A 13,066-nucleotide genomic window follows, 5' to 3' on the forward strand; every position below is an offset into this window, starting at 1 on the left:
CTGAAGATTCCAGAACTTCTTCTACCAACGGGGAGAGAATATTGGGGAGAGATGTGGAGTTCAAGCTGAAACGGTGGAAGGAAATACACTTGGAGCTCTCCATGTGTGACTAATCCTTCCAGAATCAACGGATGAAAAATGACACCCCAACACATGGCACCTGACGTTCTTTTAATAAAAAGCAAATTGCATTTAGATATGGCCAGTGTCACTATTTAAACTGTTACCGCGGGACAAAATCCAATAACTGAAAAGAAGACAGATGATCATGTCCCAGAATTATTACAATAAAACAAACCCCTGCTTTGTAGCTAGAAGGCATTGCCCCCCCCTCCCATTCCCCCCTCAGTATGGGTAACGTGGGGTGTGTCCAAGACACCCCCATCCACACGAGAACACCATGTGGATGCCAGTAGCCTCGGAATTTTCTGAAACTCACACTCAGATGGTCAGTGCTCCAATTAGGCAGTAGGAGGCGCTGGAGCTGAAAAGCAGTGGATTCAGGTCTGCCAGGGATTACAATTATATTTTTGTTGATGTGTGTCATACAACCTCATGTTTGTCAAATGGGCAAAATAAGTGTCTGTAAATCTAATGTCTGTAAATCTAATGTCTCATGAGAAGACGGAGCCTGATGGAGGTTTCCCATGAGCATTCGGGAGTCATGTGACCAGAATCGTGTGACTGCAGTTGGTCATATTGCTGAAGCTGACCTGCTCCTCATTTACCAACGCACAGATAAATTGCTTCAGTCCATGGCACTGAACCGATTTGATCTGATTCCATGTAAACACTGCACATAAACAGAAAATTCCCTCAACCAGAGCCATTGATTTCATCAGAGATCAAGGACACAAACCCATGCAGTGATAATGAGACTGTTTAAGAAACTTTTTGGTATAATTTTAAGAATTTTGCATTCCACAGATTCATATTAATGATCCTTTACAAACCGCACTGAGGGAATGTAAAACAGGGTAAAGTTCTTTTCATGCTGTTGTCTCTTTGTTAATCATAAATTAGTAATTAATCATAACTATAAATAGTCATCCACAACTATAAATGTTTAAAATAGGCGTTTCTTCTCAGAATGCCTCGAAACAGAAGCATATAAATAAATATAAAAATGTATTGCCTCAGTTATCCTTCAGAGAGTAGCTTATTGAACCATACTGCATGATTACTGATAGTAAACATAATTTAATGTATAACATGCACTGCCTTGAACACCACAAAAACAAAATATTAATAATATAAAAAGACTTTTGAATTTTAAGGTGAATCCGAGTCTGTTGCATTAACTATTTGCAAAGCAGTGTGTTTCTGTGCCAGGTGAACTCTGAGGTATGAGGTCACTAGTGACGGTTTATTGTTTTTGACTGGGGGGGCGGGGGGGTGGGGGTAGAGTATTGCCATGTCTTCCTTCACCTGTGGGAGGTGTTGACGGGGATTGATTTTTAAGCCCAGAGACAATAGGAAGCCCTTGCTTCCTTTCTGTGGGGTTTATTACATGGGGCTTGCCTGCAAGCCAGCTGTCTCCCTGGTGGGGGGGTGGGGGGGGCGGGGGGGGGGGGAGAGAGCTCGAGGATGGGTCGTCCTGCCAAAGCCTGAGGTATCTTTATATCACTCTGGAGAGTGAGTGATTGAGCGGGTAGGCTTAAAATCCAGAGCCCATCTGAAATCGGGGTATCCGATTAAGAGGAATGGAGGTAGTCAAAGTGAGCTCAGCCCAGGGGCTGAATTGCTGCGCATGCTCACAAGCATCTTCTTAACGAGCCAAGGCGACTCATTAGCGATTTACCGCCGCTGGCAGCGGAATCATGCCACATTTGCACACAAAATTCAAACGCACCCAGCGTGGCCATCTTCTTGTTCACTAAGCAGGCTTCTTCCTATCATGGAAGAAGTGCATGTAGTTTTAAGGCAGCCTTCTGCTTGGACATGCACCCTCCTTAGATGTCTTCCCTTTATTGTTGGCTGTCAGATTGCCTGGCTGACAGCAGTGGCTGTTTGAATCTCTCAGCCTGCTATGCGTCGTAAGTGTTCAGCAAAGTTATTATATTTACTACATCAGCCAGTCAACAGTTTTAAATTTCAGATATCTGCTTGGTGTTCTCCAGTTTGTCCGTTTAATATAAGAAATACAGTCTGGACCAGTTAGGGAAGGAAGCATCAATGGATTGACTCTGACCTATACATTCACTGTCAGTCAAGATCTTACTTTGATATTCAAGGTTGTTTAAGGTTAAACAAAATTATGGATGTAAAGCAAACATTTGGAAATGTACTAGCCAACATGATCAAAAACAAATTACCCAGCTTTATCCAGCACTTAAAACATAATTGAACTATCACTGAAGCAGGCTGTCTTTCATCAAACTGAGATCAATAATTCCTTGGAGAGGGGCCAGTAAATTATCCCGGAGATCAAGTTGTAAACTCCACTGTGATGATTTGGGAGAGACAAACCACAGGAGGACAAAGGCCTCGCAGATAATGAAAAGTCCTGTCCAGCCCTCACATAATATCATTCCCTGGCATCTAATCATCCACGGACGGAGGTCGGAAAACGCCGAAATGGGGGAGAGGCAACTGCTTGTGTCTTTCAGAGATTGTTATAAAGTTCAGCTGTTGATTGAACGGGCTCCCTTGGGGACAGTGCAGTTAATAGGCGCTCCTCTCAAATAAACATGGAGCACAGGCAATATTTAAAACATAATGAAAGAATGTGAACAATGTGAAATATCAGAAAAGATGTCTATAGGATTTGTTAGCTTATGTTATTTAATAATATCATAGATCTGCAATCCTTCTTCTTTGAATTCTTTATATATACTGTATATATTTTCTGTACAGGTATGTACCTCTCGTACAGTATGATACTTTGAAAACAGTGTCGGCTAAACATGTATGAAAAAGGTTTTACTTAGTGCATGTAATTTTAACGTGTATGCAGATTTGCCGTTTTACTCTGTGTATGTCGTTTTACTGTGTATATACTGTAGCTTTACTGCGCATGTAATTTTACTCAGTTTAAGTTCTTTTATTCAGTGAATGCAGTGCACTTGCGTGTTCAGGTCACACAATGGCAAATGAGTTATTTCTGAACAACAGATTAGAAAAGGATTTCCTGGTGCGGGGGGGTGTGTGGCAGAGATGGGGTCGTCACTGAAGGTTTCCGCTTCACCACCAGCATAGGGGTATCACGCTGCCCCCGCATTCCCCTGCTACAGCCGCTGCCGTCCCAGTGCTGCCCGCCCCCGCCTCACTTTCAACACACCATCAAGGGAAAAATACGAAGAAAAAAAAAACTTTAACATTCCCTCTCATCAGAAATACTTTCCTTGTCACCTCCTTCATTTCAATGCAGTAACAGCTGTTAGAATTTATCCAGGGGATGGTGAGCAATATTTTATTTAACACCCACTGGAACATCAAAGGCTAAACGGCATTCTGCCTTGCCCATTTAGGCTGTAGAAAAGGCAACTTTCCGCCGTGTACTGCTAGTTAGCTCAATGCTAAGTGGTAATTTAGTGAGCCGAGTCATGCTGCATGAAGAGGTGTGATCCTGTGTGTTGGAGATGGTGCTAGCCTTAGCTTAATATTAGTTGAAAGATAGATGGATGGATGTTTTGAATCGTGTGTTAAAAGGAGGACACAACACAACATGCCAGGAAGTTACACTCAATTAATAATTCATTTGTAGCCACCTAAAACATGAACAAGAAGTTGTAAGAAGTTTGTACAAAACAGCCTACATTGTGCTTGGCTGGAAGAGTCAGGTGACCTGGGCTATTCATTTTGATTGGTTCCACCTGTCACTCGTTCTCCCAGTAACCATACTATCTTCTGTGAATTTATGCCCTCCTTATTCTGCCTCAGCATTTCAGTCCTGCCTTCCTTCATTTACATTTCCTGTGCCCCCAGCTCCAGGTTTTGGTATTTCAATTTGTGTTGTGTTAGCTGAAAACCTACAGAGCCCCTGGAAAATACCATCTTACGCTGCCGCTGAGTGAAAGATTTACGCGATGAGACACATGCACAATGGAGTGTAAATGCGATAAATGTGACCCGAGCTCATTTCCTCCCATTTTTTCTTAGTATAATTACAACTAAATAAAATCAGCGGCAGAACTCATAGCTTCCGCGTTACCACATTCATAACTCAGCATTGCAGCTATACTGCTTTTTTGTCACCTAATACCACAATAACGGTACATATCTGTCTTTGCGATAAGTATGTTACAGCAGGTTCCTAGATAGACAATTAGCTAGGTGTTTTACCATCGGATTCGCCTTCATTTCTCAGTTAATTTCCTACTAATTCTATACATTATTCAGCGTTGTACATTGCTACGCAAACGGCTCAAATATACAGGCTCATACTGCCAGGGTTTAATGAAAGCTTTGGAGGTGAATAGATCGATGCAGAATTTTTTGCATAATTTGCCTTTCTGGCTCAGAATTACCATTTTTGCACGTTGAATTATTGGACTTTCAGGTTGCAGGCCGACCTTTCTGCATAAAGCCCATGAGTAATGAATTTAAGTTGTACATGATAGTAATAGAAAATATATATCCTACTAAACAAATTGACAGCTTTATGGGCATGTTAAATGCAGACAGAAGCGAGTAAATTACTCTTTTATAATGAGAGAATACTCAATCCGTCGCCAGTGTAATGTCGGGATATATATGAAGTATCTCTTCAAACAAGCATCTCCTTGTGTTACCTGCATATGGCGCTTGCTCTGCTTGAGGCATCCCGCGGCATCTCCGTCTGTTAAGAGTCATGATCTCTGCGCTGATTGGACGACCCGTGTGTCTGTCACGGGCACCCTGACAAAAGGGAGGGTTGTTTCCTCTCTTCTGATTGACAACATCTGTCGCCAGCACGCTGGCTGGTCTCGCGGTGCGGGACGACTGTGGAGCGTCGGCACCATGAAGGTGAATCTGACCCAAATGTCAGTACTTAGCACTGTGCTCCAGCAAATGGAAACCCAGTGAAAGTGGTTTAACCTTCTCAACAGAGCTGGTTCCATTTTCCCATCATTATCGCTGTGTAAGACGGCCACCTAGGCGAGTTAGCTTTCAAGCAACCTAGTTCTGATGATTATAGCACTATAGTAAGTGTTTTTTTTTCAGCAAACCCATACCTAAGATTATCTGGAGTAGCAGAGTGGGATCAGCTAACTGGGTTTTACAGGGTGGTCACCTGACCGGGTTTTACAAGGTGGTCACCTGACCGGATTTTACAGGGTGGTCACCTGACCGGGTTTTACAAGGTGGTCACCTGACCGGATTTTACAGGGTGGTCACCTGACCGGGTTTTACAAGGTGGTCACCTGACCGGATTTTACAGGGTGGTCACCTGACCGGGTTTTAGAAGGCAGTCCGTCAGATCAAAGAGGGTAAATTGTTACACTGGTAACTCACATTCAGGGGATCAGTGAGCTCGCTTGTCTTTGCTGGTCTTTACATTGACCCTGCGGCACACTTTTCAAAAATAATCTTCTTTCTTTTTTTTTTTATTACTGTTGCACCTAAAGGACTCCTTTGGGAATTCTGACAAGCTGTAGATGCATGAGGACAGTATGGCGTTTACTCCACTGCAGCTCAAGCCTCTGTTGTGGATACAAAAATACTGTGGACCTGTTACAGTGGATTTCTAATGTCAGCATTATTAAGGATTCAATCCATCATAGTATTATGACTATAGATATACAAATAGATGAGAATTTAGACTGATGTAAGCATAGTTGGATCGGACATGGATGCTTTACTGGGGCCTTGATGGCTACAGTTTCTGAGCAGTTTGTTAGAAGAGGTGCTTATGGTGACTTCCTGTCAGCCTGCTTTCTTCTGGGTCAAAACGCCCGAGGTACCACTGAAGAGAGGAGTAGGACAGACCTAGAAGGAGATGAAGAGAAGCTGTCAAAATGCAAGAGCCCAGAAAAAAAACCATGACTTGTAAAATTCTCCCAATTTTCTAACACCTTAATTCACATCACTACTTTAAATGACATAGTCTGACACTAGGTATTAAAAATACAAAGCGAGTCTTCAAACAGCTGACAAAATAATTATGATAAATGAACAAAAATTCAAATGCAAAATTAGAAATGGATAAATGTGATAAATTTGGAAGATGGATTCAAAAAACGAACATTAGGATAATCAAATTGAATTCAGTATATGTTGAGACCCTTTTAACCATTTATCATGCACATACAAAAGTTTAGTTAGCGTTCAAAAAAATATAAAAGGCCCTTTCTGCATAATATAATAATGCTGAGCATCAGTTTTAAACATTTAATATAACCACCTGTGTTCTTCTGAGCATTTAGTCCATCATCTTAAGCATCTTGTACATTTACATGCCACAATATTAAAAACTCGCTGTACATGTAATAGAGGCAAATGCTTATAATTAAGTCTGGAGGTTATTATTATATGTTTAGTAAATTGGTACTCGCCGGGGCTCAGACAGGAGTCACGTGACCGAAGAGTAACGGAGAACAGAAGCGAATACGACGAAGAGCACTGGAAGCGGTGAATGACGCAAGGCTCGCTGTGACACTGGGCAGAATGGCGCAAGTTTCACCCCCTAGGAAAGAGGCCAGATTCCTGTAAATACGACAGAGCAGACTGTCCTCTCGCAGACGGGGGGAGGCCAGATCAAAGACAAGCCCTGCGACTGGATGAGGAGTGCGGCAGGGGGGTGTCTGTGGTTGTTTAAGTAGCTGCTTCGTTCACGTGAGAGTATCTCAGCTCTGTAGTACATGCACAGCCACGTGAGCACATGGAGCGAGGGGCAGGGAACTGTGTCTTTGTTTGGGTAAAATAGTTTCTTCTTGTAGGGGTGACAGAAGATATGATGGAACAGGAAGGAGCAGGATAAAGGTTACAAAGCCGAAACCCATGACTTTGGTTCATGTTACTGGGGGTCCAGTGTGACCCTTACTGTGACCTTTCAGCTGTCCTGCATGCTGCGGTTGTGTTTCTCTGATCAGACACATCTTACCGCCCAATTCTGATAAGATATGCACCCTGCATTGCAGAGTCTAGCAGATATACAACACAGTCTATTGAGTACAAAATGCAAAAAAATAAATAAATAAATAAATAAAATGAAAAAAAGTCCTACGAAGCAGGACTAGGCAGTAATTTCCTGATCTCTCGAAATCCATTATTTTAAATCAACTCTGCAGTGACAAGATTGAATTATACAGTCAATATTGCCCAGCTGCCGTTGGTCGCCAGCACATTTCGTGATATGAAAACCTTTTGTGACCCATTTATTTTGCTTTCGGAAGACAATTGTATCAGTCGGGCCTGAACAGTCATTACTGAGGAAATGCAGGGCCTGCCCTCTACGCCGCGTATCTCTCCGTCAACAAAATCACTCCTCGGGCAACTTCTGATGACTCCATTTGTTAAAAAATAATGTATACATAATTTACCTGCTGTCTTCAAAAGCTGTTGAGCAAATTATTTAGGAAAGGCTGAATTTATAACTTACACTATGTTTGGTTACAGTAAACAGCACTTCATTACAAAGACATTACTTTGTAATATTACTCTAGTAGCACATCTGTTTACAGTTGGAGGTTTATTGTGACCTGTGTAAATGTCAGCATCGTCATCTCGACAGCTCTGCACTGGACGCCGCACTGGATCTGCTATGAAGTCAGGGCCGCTTCCTATACCTCTGTGCCACTGCCTTGACTGCCCTGAAATGACAGTGCCTTCGCTAATGACCTGTAATAACCTGTTCAGCATCAATTGTCATTGTTCACAATTCACAATATGACATGGAAGTATTTGCTGACAGATGTTCGGTGACGATAAAGAAAAAATCACCTCGCAATATTGCAAAATTTTACAGTTCGAACTACTTGGTGACATAAACCAATGAAGTGTAAATATTTAATTCAAATCTACTACGTAGTTTAGTATGGCATCCTAGACACATTCCACCAGTGACATTATACAGTGCGTAAATCATGAGATCAGAAACCTGCTTAAAAAAACTGACTTATTTATTTTATTACATATATGGGTCCATGCTTGAGTCTGCGTAAATGGATTTTGTAAAAGATTATAATTCATTAACTGCCATGCTCTGACAGCACAACAAGGGGGTTCCCTGCCTTGTGCCCTGTGCGTCCAGATCGCAGTGACTCTGAATTGCATTTCTATAATTAATGTAGCAATTTAAGTAAGAAATGCAGGGCCATTAAAAAATAAAAAATAAAAAAAAAAAACTCCTGGTTCTCCTTACTGTTAAAAGCCATTTAAAAATAAGCTGTGAATGGGCGGCCGAACAATCTACTCGGAATTTAATTTTTTTTATTAGGAAGAATATAAATGTTGCTGCAAATGACCTGCAAGCTCACCACCATCAGTTACAGGAATCAGTGTGGCATGATTAGCAACCTTGCAGGTAAAGTACCACAAAAAAGGAATAAAGAAAATGCTGGGAAAAGACTTTAACCTAAATATAAAATCTTAGCATTGGCCTAAATCTTCGCTCCTTTGTAGGAAGTATTGAAGAAGGTACTGGAAAAAAATTAGCCGGAGATCGGGTAAGAAAAATGATGCCAGTGAGAGCCTTAGAGAGAGAGACAAAGACCCAGAGTCCCAGAACAGAGGCAGAGTTTCAGAACTAAGACAGGATCCCAAAACAGCAGAGAACCAGAACTGAAGCAGAGTCTGGAAACTGAAGCAAAGTCTCAGGATTGAAGCTGAGTCCTATAACTGAGGCAAAGTACCAGAAGTGTGGCAGAGCTCAGGACACGTGTGTGATGTGTCCGCTGATAAACAGGGATGTGATGTGTCCGCTGATAAACAGGGATGTGATGTGCCCGCTTATAAACAGGGATGTGATGTGCCCGCTGATAAACAGGGATGTGATGTGTCCGCTGATAAAGGGATGTGATGTGCCTGATGTGTCCGCTGATAAACAGGGAAGTGATCTGCCCGCTGATAAACAGGGATGTGATGTGTCTGCTGATAAACAGGAATGTGATGTGTCTGCTGATAAACAGGAATGTGATGTTTCTGTTGATAAACAGGGATGTGATCTGCCTGCTGATAAACAGGGATGTGATGTGCCTGCTGATAAACAGGGATGTGATGTGTCTGCTGATAAACAGGGATGTGATGTGTCTGCTGAGGATGCACACAAAAGACAAAAAATCGTGAGGTGCACATGCCAAATGACAGGAAAAGAGAGGGAGTCCTAAATATCCACAGGTAATCACTCTAGTCTGATAGATGGGACTACATTGTTAAACAGGTTAAAATTTTTGCCGTTCCCCCTTGGTACATTTGGTCAAGGACCAGGGTGGTGGTCCTCCAATGGCCAGTTCCTGCATGGAAGGGTGCTTGATTTGTCTTTAAACCAAGGACTGCTTTTATTGCTTTCAAATGTGTGATATACTGTTTGTTTTCAAAAATATGGCAGTTTGAATCCTGTACAGGGTTCCTGTGAGTGGGGGCTTGATCCCAAGAAACACGGGGCCCAGGCAGGGGACACCCTGCATGGCATAGCAGTTCAGCTTCTATGTGGTTAATCTGTTATTATATGGCATCAACTTCAGGTATGAAACAATATCATTAATTAATCAGCTTTAATTATTTTAGTCAGCTTTAACTTTTTAATCTACAACCAGATATTAGCAGATGTGCTTGGTTCTGGCTCCCATATTCCTACTGACGGCTTACCTATACATTTTTTTACCATGGTATGCACATAGCAGCACCATTCAGGCCAAATAGCACTCGTGTTTCCAACTCATGTTGGCAGAGCTTGATGTAGGAAGGAACAATCAATGTAGCCGCTCCAAATAACCAGGGTTTTATTAACAAAACAGAATATAAAGGGAGGAACAGAAGCAAAGGAACCAGCGAGAAGGCAGGGAACAATATTGGGAACAACAATAGCAAGTGTAGTAAAAGAACACAGAACTACAATATCTAACGAGGGATGACCACAACTAAGGATCACACAGGAAACAGTCATAATTAATCACTGAGGAGTGGAACAAGAACAGACACTGTTAATAAGGCAAGATGAAGGACAGGTGAGAATGATAACCAAATCATTAAGGGCACGGGGCAACAAGGAACAGGGGGGGTAATTTACAATTAACAGACTCTAGAGGCTAAGAAACACTGAACACTGAGGGTGAGCAACACTAAAAGAAATCAAGAAACACAAAACAGACCATGAAAGAGGCACAGGTAGGGTAGCCATAAACAAGACATGAATTGACTATACAGACACCAGGGGATAAAATAAAAGCAGAATTAAATACAAAAGTGAGGCAGGCCAGCCTCGATCTCACAAGAGGAGGGGTGTCATTCTCGGAATCACATGCTCTGCCCGTAGAGCCACACAGCAGTCTGGGGAGCAGGGAAACACAGTAGGGGAACAGCAAACGAGGTGGCCAGCGGGAGCTGCTGGCCAAACGGGGAAAGGATGCATGGGACAGGGCCAGATGGGCACCAACCCCAGCACTTGGCTCTGACTGTGCCTCTGTATTTTTGCACGTCACGTGTGAAGAATATATGAATATGCAGAACATTATTCACTTCACCATTAGGCGTCACTAAATGAAAGCAGGCCAAAAATAATCTCATGGTGTGACATTCACCCGCTGGTCACGTATTAGACGTTGCAGGAATGTCAGTGATGGTGCACTAGAGGGGCAACAATAAGATGACCCCCAAAACAGGAATGATGTAACAGGTGGAGGCCACTGACATTTTTCCCTCCTCCTTTTCTGAATATTTTTCACTAGTTTTGCATTTGGTGACGGTCAGTGTCACTACTGGTAGCATGAGGAGATACCTGGACCCTACAGAGGTTGCACAGGTAGTCCAACTCCTCCAGGGTGGCGCATCAATACGTGCCATTACCAGAAGGTTCGCTGTGTCTCCCAGCACAGTCTCAAGGGCATGGAGGAGATTCCAGGAGACAGGCAGATACTCAAGGAGAGCTGGACAGGGCCGTAGAAGGTCCTTACCCATCAGCAGGACCGGTATCTGCTCCTTTGTGCAAGGAGGAACAGGATGAGCACTGCCAGAGCTCTACAAAATGACCTCCATCAGGCCACTGGTGTGAATTTTTCTGATTGTGTTGTCAGAGACAGACTTCATGAGGGTGGCTTGAGGGCCCAACGTCCTCTAGTGGGCCCTGTGCTCACTGCCCAGCACCATGGAGCTCCATTGGCATTTGCCACAGAATACCAGAATTTGCAGGTCTGCCACTGGCACCCTGTGATTTTCACAGATGAGAGCAGGTTCACTCTGAGCACATATGACAGATGTGAAAGGGTATGGAGAAGCTGTGAAGAACGTTAAGCTGCCTGTAACATTGTTCAGCATCACTGGTTTGGTGGTGGGTCAAAAATGGTCTGGGGAGGCATATCCATGGATGGACATGCAGAACTCTACAGGCTAGGCAACGGCACCTTGACTGCCATTAGGTATCGGAATGAAATCCTTGGACCCATAGTCAGATCCTACGGTGGTGCAGTGGCTCCTGGGTTCCTCCTGGTACATGACAATGTCCAGCCTCATGTGGTAAGAGCATGCAGGCAGTTCCTGGAGGAGGAAGAAATTGATACCATTGACTGGCCCCCACACTCACCTGACCTAAATCCAATAGAACACCTCTTGGGATTAATGTTTCGGTCCATCTTATGCTGCCAGGTTGCACCTCAGACTGTCCAGGAGCTCAGTGGTACCCTGGTGGAGATCTGGGAGGAGATACTCTGGGACACCATCCATCGTCTCATTAGGAGTATGTCCCGACGTTGTCAGGCCTGCATTCAAACACGTGGAGGCCATACAAGCTACTGAGAATGATTTTGAGTTGCTGCAATGAAATTTCTGCAAAATGTTTGCTGTATCTGTTTTTCACTTTGATTTTTGGGTCTTTGAATTCAGACCTCTGTAGGTTGATAATTCTCATTTCCATCAAGCGATGTGGCATCCTGTCATCCATAACACATTACCCAGTCCATATGAATATAGATATCCAGCATGATTTTTTTCCCTTTGAGATCTGATGTGTTTTCAAAGTGTTCCATAAATTTCGAGCATTGTATATTATTCCATTTTAAGCCTATAGTTACCTACATCAAAAGCGTTAGGGCAGCACACAACCACTACAGACTATGTACAAGGTAATAAAACTGTTACATACATGTAAATGTGTGTAGACCCTGGTCATGTGACTCATCTTTCTGGGACAGATGCTACCCCACCCCTCAAATTCTCACGTGGACAAATGCATGGGGGGCTACCTCACTGGCTGGGAGCTCTAATACACAGAGGATCGGGGCAGACAGCGAGGGAACATCGGACATTAACTAATATCAATGGCGGACCAAAAACCAGGGCAAGACGTGGACTCAAATAGACAAGACTGGGCGAAAATAATCAGACACAGCTGGGCAAGATCAGGGAAGCACACGTGGATAATCAGGGGACGTGGCACACACGAGGATAATCAGGGGGCGTGGCACATACGAGGATAATCAGGGGGCGTGGCACATACGAGGATAATCAGGGGGCGTGGCACACACGAGGATAATCAGGGGGCATGGCACACACGAGGATCGGACGAGCCGGGCATGGCACTGAGAATCTTCTTAATTTTTTTTTTCGGAAATGTTTACCCTGGTGAAGAAAAAAATACACCAATCATCATATTCTACAAATCCAAACATCCGAGTGGTGAATGATGGTAGTCTGTGAAAAGTGAAGAAGTGAGCAGATGGAAGCCTGTAAAATTTAAACTATCCATATAATGAATTTAGCTTATTAAAGCAGTCTTAGGAAATCCACTGCTAACGAGTAAGGTTGATTTATTTTCTTTCTTTTACTAAATTTTCAGCAGGTTTAAAAACACTGGAATGTTTGACTGAACAACATATGCCAGGGTGTATTTTAACAGTCAGCTGTGAGGTTTCCTACGTGTTGGTCATATAGAGTTGAGTATAAGCAGTGTTGTTCTGATAGAAATTCAGACAACAGATGTTCTGCCTGAGAG

Source organism: Brienomyrus brachyistius, chromosome 15 (genome assembly GCF_023856365.1).
Source record: "Brienomyrus brachyistius isolate T26 chromosome 15, BBRACH_0.4, whole genome shotgun sequence".
NCBI classification, from domain to species: Eukaryota; Metazoa; Chordata; class Actinopteri; order Osteoglossiformes; family Mormyridae; genus Brienomyrus; species Brienomyrus brachyistius.